Genomic DNA, 8,948 nt, shown 5'->3' on the forward strand with positions numbered 1-8,948 from the left:
TAAATCAAGTAATACGCCTATAGGCCCTAGCCCTGATCCAGTGCCCTATAGCGAGTCTCTCACTAACTCCCTGACGGGAATGCCTCTGCGCACACGGGTAAGAATTCCATTGCTATGCGAGGGGTCCAACTTTACCGAAAATAAACAAAACTACTCCGCTAATCACTGAAACAAAGCCTGTTTTGTGTTGGTGAAAGTCTATTCTCCAGGCTGGGAAGCGTCTCAGTTCCCCAGCTTCTCTCTAAAATGTATAATTTCTTTTTTTTATGGCTTTCGCATTTATTTTATGGAGGGACAGACAGTAGGCTGACAGGAAATGGGGAGAGAGATGGAGGTAGGACATGCAGTGAAGGCCGTCGGGATCGGGAATCGAACCCGCGGCACACTGCCAGACTGGATTACCAACCAGGTGCCTGGACCACTGAGCCATGGCCCAGGCCCACTATTTTTGTCATGAAATAAAATGCATCCAAGTGGATCGGTGCAGTGGGATTTTTTGCCTGTGAGCAGCAGAGGCTAGGTTAGTGAGAGACTCTTGACCAGGGCTATATAGGGATATGGGAAAGCGTTTATTTACTGAATATTATACAGTACATCAGTTAACATAAACCTTGGGAGTCTGGAGATCTACGCCATGGGCCATCGGCCCAGAGCTCTCTCCACTAGAGAGAGAGAGAGAGAGAGAGAGCTTCTAATTCAGTCTCTCTTAAATATGACCCACTTATCGGCTGATGTCCTGATCAGGAGCAACTGGATCTGGACAGTCGGTCTGTTCAGATAGAGATGAGAGTGTGAGCACTAAATGTGAGCAAGCCAGTTACAACAAAGTATAACTTCAGGCAGAGGAATAAGCATGACTGTTTTCTTTGAACTGTAGCTATCACAAAAATATATTTCAAGACTAATGCCTTAAAACTGAGATATAAGGTCTGCTGGTACAGTATGTGACCTGGAATTCAAATGTAATTACTTTTCCACAGCTTTTGAATTCTAGTAATGTCAGTTTTGATCTCTGTGTTGCCTGTCAATGGTAGCAGCCAGCAAGTACCTTGGATCTGTGAAAACCCTGCAAGCAAAGGATAAAGTGCAATGACAAAAACAAGCAAATTCACTACAGACATTTCTATGAAAATGTATTAGTCGAATTGATATGTTATAGATAGACAGACAGAATCACGCAGATAGATAAACATAGGTATGTTTATACCATTTTTGTGATCTGTGCAAGTTCTCTTTATGTGCAAGTTCTGATAGATAATCTTAGTGATTGGAATTATATAGATCCATGTAGCCTGCCAAATTACAGTACACTTAGTGACTCACTAATTTTGCTGAAATACAATACTCTCAGTAATGTCACAGGAACTGCGAATACAACCACGTTGTAAAAACAACGTGGTTGAAATTCATGCAAGGGCTTCATGTTGTCCTCAAACTTCATGTGGATAGTCTGTGACGTCCGTAATCTTCATATCTTTGATGTATATGACTCCATATTTGGGTAAGGTTTCAGCCTGATCCAATAGAACTCACTGTAAAATCTAACTCCTGGGCATGTTCTGTTAATATTGCACTCCATTAGGTATATTGGATTTCATCTGAGTCATAGCGATGTTTAATGAGTGGTGTTTGCATAGATTTAGATGAAAGAAGTCATGCAAATAAGTACAGGTGGTTGATAATTGCCTATTGGGATTTTTTGCTATTACTGGCTAATAGTCCTAAATCCTTAGACCAAGAAGACCAAACCAAGTAGGAAAAAGTAATGGCACTGACCTTCCCAGCTAAAGGACATTTGGAAATAGCTTGGCAATCAAGCATTGGGATGGCACAGATGGCCTAAACTCCCTGTGGTCATACTGTGGGGAAATTCATTACGCTTTTCCTCCAGCATGAAATAGCCTCAAGGATATTGTTCCCCATACTTGTGTAAATTATGAATGTCTCTATTCATAAGGAGAAGTAAACCATTTGTTTTGGGTACAATAAGTGGTAGATCAGAAGGCAATGGTGGAATAATGTCAAATTGTTTGCTTAATGTGGGATTGTGCACACTCTCTTTCTATATCTCTCATACATATGTACAGTATCTCCATTCATAGCTAATATCGTTGCTGTCGGGGGTGGAAACCTTGTATGTCCAAAACCGTTCCTTTAAGTAGCCACAACACCTCTCAATTTTACTACTATTATGCAATGCTCTTGTGTGCTGAAGTAGGGCATTCATTTGCTAAGAAAACATACAAATGTGAAACTTGGAGATACTAGGTTTGTGCCCAACAACAGTGATACACTTCAGTTAGAGAAAGACACAGCTGCAGTATGCTCTTAAACTCACGTGATGATTGATTGATTGAATGCAATGCATGAGTAAGTAGGAACTAAGACGTTGATTTGTGTGCAGTCATGGTTATGGTTGTGTTGAACTCCCTGTTATTTCCACCATTTAAATTACACCTGTCTGTTGCAAGTTGTTCATTGGCTGAATAAGCATTGATGAAAGCTATCAAATAGTCCCCAAAACAATTACCTGGTGTGTGTGTGTGTGTGTGTGTGTGTGTGTGTGTGTGTGTGTGTGTGTGTGTGTGTGTGTGTGTGTGTGTGTGTGTGTGTGTGTGTGTGTGTGTGTGTGTGTGTGTGTGTGTGTGTGTGTGTGTGGACCCCCTTTTGAGAATCAATGCCCTAAATATTCAATCGTTGGTTAAAAGCATCACGAGGGACAGTAAACAGAAATTAGAGGAGCATCCTGAAGGAATCATAAAAGAGCGTTGCTATGTATTGACATGCAGGATGGCACATCAGCCACTGGAGAGATGAAGTGAATATCAATCAGATAATGCTGGCTTAGTGGCTTTACAGAGTATGCTAGCTGACCACAGGAAAGCAACTGGAAGGGAAAGAAAATGAGAGAGAAAGACTGTCAATGTTTCTTCATTTCCTAGGACTGTATCCAAACTCAGTGAGACTCTGAACAAGAGCAGAGCAGGAGACTTCCTCACTCTCATCTGCCAAGCTTTGGTGACCTCTGATCTGGCTGCATGGAATTGTTTCAGTTTATGGTAACACTTAACAGTGATGCCATTCTATAAAACATTACTAATCTTTAGTAGTCATTTGACTTTAAAAGTGTATTGATTTGTATTTTTCTCCCTGAACCAGTTTGGACTTGAGCGATATGTTTTAAAGGCATGCTAATGTTGTCTTCAAGCAGGACTTAAGGTTCAATTCCAAAAGGACCGTAGACTTTGGAACTCTTCCTAAAGAACATACTGTAGGCTCACTAGATCAGCATAATAAGTCACTTCTTTAAATTCTAAAATTTTAATTAATTCTTGCCCTGATGAAGACCGGTTAGGTCGAAACATGTTGGCAGTTGCCTTTTTAAATTGAATAAAGGCTTTCCTCCTCATTGTGCCCGGATCGTTTCTTTTTTCTTTATGATCCCGTTTGATCCGTGTGAGCACCTTTTTATCATCATCACCTGTTTATATCTCCATCGAGTTAGTTTATCTTTTTCTCCACTTCTTTAAATTGTTTGGATGTTCACACAGTAAATATATCATACATTATTGAACTGTGTTTGGTTTGAATAATCTATGCAATCCTAATTTCATGCCATGCATTCTAGGTTATACGATTGTTTTATTGTCTGTACAATCACTTATATATAGGTTAGTCAGACAGTTGAATATGTTATTAGGTGGGGTTTTTTTATTACATTTTTTATATTTTTTGTTTTGTTTTTCGTTGCGCTTTGAGGTAGAAATTTTAAAAATGTATATTTCCATTAAGTCCCATTAATAAAGTTTGTAGACTTGAGTTGCATTGGCTCAGTAGTGAAGGGGGAGGGGGCTACATCAATGGTTCAGTGTGTAAGGCATAAAAGGCGCAATGTGCCCTGGAGAGAAGGGATGTCTGTGCCCCTGTGCCATGCAGCTGTGAGACCTGGGCTCATGTCCATGCCCTCTCATCCAGCACTCCTTCTGTAGGCCAAAGTCGTAGTTTTTGGATCATCACTTGTAAACTACTACATCAGATGTAAAAAACAAACAAACAAAAAAAGAATACATACATACAGGTTGAAGTTCTAGAGGTTGTGCTACTCCTTCAAGGTTCAATTTAGTTTTTATTTTGTCACATGCACTTACAATACAGTGGGGCAATAAATGCAGGCAGTGAAGTAGAGCCTCTTCAACACTGTGACAAACGATCAAAATGTAATAACATCAAATTAGTCATAATAATAAAAGCAGAATCATAAAGGAGCACAGTAGCCTGACCTAAGCAGAGACATTTCTGGCCTAGATGGGAGGGTCGCGTCTCAGAAAAGCGCGCACCCTGATTGGATCTCATCGATCTGTCCGTCACCCCCGGCCCCTCCTCTCCCCCCTAGTGCAGCGCTACGTCACATCATTTAGAGCGACGCCTACGCGCACGGGTTGACTCCCACTTTTAGACTGGTTCAGCCCACGGCTTTTTCCAGGCTTTCATCTTTCGCGCAGACGAAATGAAAGCCTGGGTATCGAGGCTAAGGAGCACAGCAACTTCCTTGGCATACCGGTAGTTTTCGAGATATCTTGTTATTGGGAGCCAACCAAGTGTTACACAGATAGATGGACCAACCTTGCCATCCTCAGAACCTGGCCTCTAGCATGGGCTACAAACTACAGTATGTTAAACTATATTAATAAATATATTTTATGGCATGTCTCTGTCAGAGGCGAGGTGAGTTATAGACAACTGACGTCATAGACTGGCCCAAGAACCGCACATGGTCACTACTCACTACACATTATCTCAGGAGGCATGTGATAAACATGTATCATACAGAGTTTTGATATTCCATACTAGTTTGCTATAATTAGGTTACAAAAAATCATGAATGCATAGCCCAATGACTCACATATAAGAGGCTCTACACAATCCTTAAAATATAATATATATATATATTTTTTAATTAGGCTTATAGGATGCATCATTTGTGGTATTGATTCCATAAGTTTCCGATGTAATGCCAAGAGGCCACCAAACCTGGCAGAGATATATATGCTCTCTGGAGCACTCCTAAAATAATTATTTTCATATATTTACTAGATATTGTTGGAATTTAGCATACCAGGTGTGCTAAATATAATGTGGTGTTATGCCCTTCTACATAATATTAGTTACAAAGTATTTCCATTGATATGTACAGTCAGTGTAGCACACTGTAGATAATAAGACTGTGATAAAAAGGTAAAATGAGATAGAGATGAAATGACATATAGAAAAAGGTCAAAAATCATTAAACCACAAACGACTGAGTTGGTTACCCTATCTGACATATTGATCTTTTATTCGGCGAGGTCCATTGAACCAACACAGTTTGAGGGTAATGGATATTATGTATATAGACCCTGGCTGGGGGGTTATCATCTGTTTTGATAAAAACAGTGCAAGGGAATGGCACCCTGGTAACTTCAGAGTTTCATGCTCAATTACACACTCATGCAGGCTTATATATAAGCCCACTGCAAATATATTCTGTTTTTCTTCTGGGTTGGCAGTGAGTGTACTGTACTAGACCTAAACAGTGACAAGAAAATAGATGTAATGTCTAATCGATTAAATACGGAGATACTGGGATCCCTGATGTCATCAGAAATAGCATTATGTAGGCTACTGTGTATTTCCCCATTTAAGAACACTACTCTCTATGCTGAAAAAAAGTGAAAATAACTGCTGTCACATACATGGGCATACGCAAATGGAGTTATATGTGCTTGCCACCACTTATACTGTATTAGTGCAGCAGCACAAACACAATGCATCAAACCAACGCTTCAGGTTGGCCAATCAGGGAAGCTGGTAGCTCTACACTCTCTCCCAAAACACAAAAATGTGTTGTGAGCTTGTCAATGGGCTACTTTTGAGCAATACCCAGAGACATGACTGTGCTACAACATCCCAGTTACATAACCTACAGTAAAATGTTCTGTGCTAGTTGAGTGAGTAGATCTGTTGTTCTTTCACATAGAAAAGAACCAGCTAAAGGTGGTTCGGGCATCTAGTACGAAGGTCTCCTGAGTCCCGAGTTTCTCCCTATAGGGACTTAGGGAGCATGTCTTCATTGCACAAGATTCGATACACCACCAAGATACCCATGTACCTGTCTAAATACTTCCTTAATCTAAACGAAGTCCACACCCACAACACCAGAGGGAGTGCAACAAACCATGTACAACCCAGATTCGGCACAAACAAGGGGCTACATTCTTTTCGCTCCTATGCCACCAAAATGTGGAACGCCCTACCAACAGTCATTAAGACATGTGAATCCCTTTGACTCCTTCAAAACCGCTCTCAAAGGGCACCTACGGACGGCTGCAATTCGAAACTGGCCCCCGTAAAATCTGAATCCCCCCCCCTTTTTTCCCCTCACTGTATATGTTTCTTTTCCCTTTTTGCTTCCTTTATGATGAATTCCTGTTCTGTTCTTTAACTATATAGAAGTGTCTATTTGTACGTCTCTAAATGTTTTAATGAATTGAACATTGTGGACCCTGTTGTAAACAAGCGTAATGCTTAATTGTGTCGTCCACTCACAGTTAACAGTCTTTGTATTGAGTTTGTGCTTGAAATGTATTGTAATTCTGCAAACTGTTAATAAATATTTCAATCAATCAATCAATGCATGTCCCTGTGGGGGAGGCCCCGGGCAGACCAAGGACCAGATGGGGTATATCTCCACACTGCCCATAGAACGCCTCCGCCTCCGTGGCTAATGTTGCCCATGAAAGGGAAGTCTGGAGCTCTCTGCTGGACCTGTTGCCCCCGCGATCCAACTCTGGATAAGCGGTTGAAGATTGATGGATGGATTGCATATGCTAAGGAGGTGTATTTTGCAAATTTGCACCACTACACTGTACATTAAGGAGAATATTGCGGAGTTGTTGGCGCAACTGTACTCTCTCTCCAATAAAATGGATGTTGAGAACATCTTCATCTGCCTGGCCTCAAAATGTCTTCTGCAACCATTTTAGCCTAAAATCTCTCAGAACCTTTGTACAACACTATAAGAAAATTGAGAGTAAGAAGCCAAATATTCCCAAATAATTAACATATCTACCTATATCAAATCAAATCAATTTTATTTGTATAGCACATTTAAAAACGACTCACATCGTACCAAAGTGCTTCACAGGTCAAAGAAAACAATACGATACAGTGCAATACAATACATCAGTGAAACAATAAAATAAATAATAAAAAATAATAAAAATAGAAGAGAAAAGAGAGCAGTTAAAAGGCAGTACGGAGAACGTATCCTATAAAGTGCAGTAAATTAGGGGAACTGGAAGGCTTGAGAGTAGAGGAACGTTTTGAGCCTAGACTTAAAACTCTCAGTGGAGGGGGCAGATCTAACAGTGAGTGGGATGCTATTCCAAATTTTAGGGGCTGCGACAGCAAAGGCTCGGTCGTACCTGAGCCTCTTCCTTGTCGCTGGGACTTTTAGGAGTCGACTGTCTGCTGACCTGAGGCTCCTGATGGAGGAGGAATATGACAGGAGGTCAGAGATGTAGGAGGGGGCCAGTCCGTTTAGTGCTTTGTATGTGAAGAGAAGGGTTTTGAATTGGATTCTGAACCGGACCGGCAACCAGTGGAGAGAGGCAAGGACAGGGGTGATATGGTCTCGTCTCCTGGTGCCAGTCAGGAGTCTGGCAGCCGCGTTTTGCACCATTTGGAGACGGGATAGGGATGACTGGGAGATTCCGGTGTAGAGGGAGTTGCAGTAATCTAGACGGGATGATATGAGTGCATGGATGACAATTTCGAGGTTGTGTGTGGAGAGAAATGGCTTAATTTTGGTGATGGAGCGGAGGTGGAAAAAACTGGTTTTGACTATGGTGTTGATTTGTTTGTCGAATTTAAAGGCGGAGTCAAAAAGCACCACAAGGTTTTTAGCGTGGGGTTTGACAAGGGGGGCGAGGTCGCCAAGGTCATTTTTTATTTGTGTGATGGAGTCAGGTGGACCAAATAGTACTATTTCAAATTTACTGTCATTTAGTTGTAGGAAGTTTTGAGCCATCCAGCTTTTGATGTTGGAGAGGCATATGACCAAAGTGTTATGAATGCCCACAGGTGGTACTGACTGGGTGAGCAGGAACCAATCGAATATTATTGGTTAATCTTTTATCATATAAATGTGAAGTTCTCAACATTTGCAACACATTCTGTGCTCTTAGTATAGCTAAACATCAAAGTCAGTGCTTTGAATTTTTGTCTGAGATTCACAAATTCACAAAAGTTTCTGTTACAGTACAGGATAGAAATGTCATGAGTCATGACATTGAGAGCTATATACTAACTCACCCAGAGAAGGAACTCACAATCTCTGCAATCTCAGGACATTTACAGTAATTAAATTGTCAGATTCCTTGAGATTGAGGGCTATTATATAATTAAATACTTTAGCCATGTGAGTGAGTGTGTGTGTGTGTGTGTGTGTGTGTGTGTGTGTGTGTGTGTGTGTGTGTGTGTGTGTGTGTGTGTGTGTGTGGGGGGGGGGGGTCTAAGGATGGCAATGTCAGTTGGTTCAACACATTGATCCAAAAACGATATCTCGAAAACTGGCTTGCCACAGAATTAGCTGGGTCATTTCAAATTCCCTGGAGGATTAATATTACTACTACGTATGACCGCATATCTTTTTTTTGGGCATTAATCCCCCAAATTCTTATTTAGGATATTTTCAACTTCACCCAGCTGATGGCTGCTCCGATGGTCAGGATGAGCGCTTGCTCGTGTCTTGCTCAGGTACACTTTGACACATAAACATGGGGAGGTCTGGAGGGGAACGGATCGACCTTCTGATTATAAGACAGCCTCTCTACCCGCTAAGCTACATCAAGCTCTTCGACTACTGATATGCCTGGGAAAATCTAAATTCAATGTATACGGGCTTGAAC

The sequence above is a fragment of the Protomyctophum parallelum genome, assembly GCF_964188405.1.
Source record: "Protomyctophum parallelum genome assembly, chromosome: 8".
NCBI classification, from domain to species: Eukaryota; Metazoa; Chordata; class Actinopteri; order Myctophiformes; family Myctophidae; genus Protomyctophum; species Protomyctophum parallelum.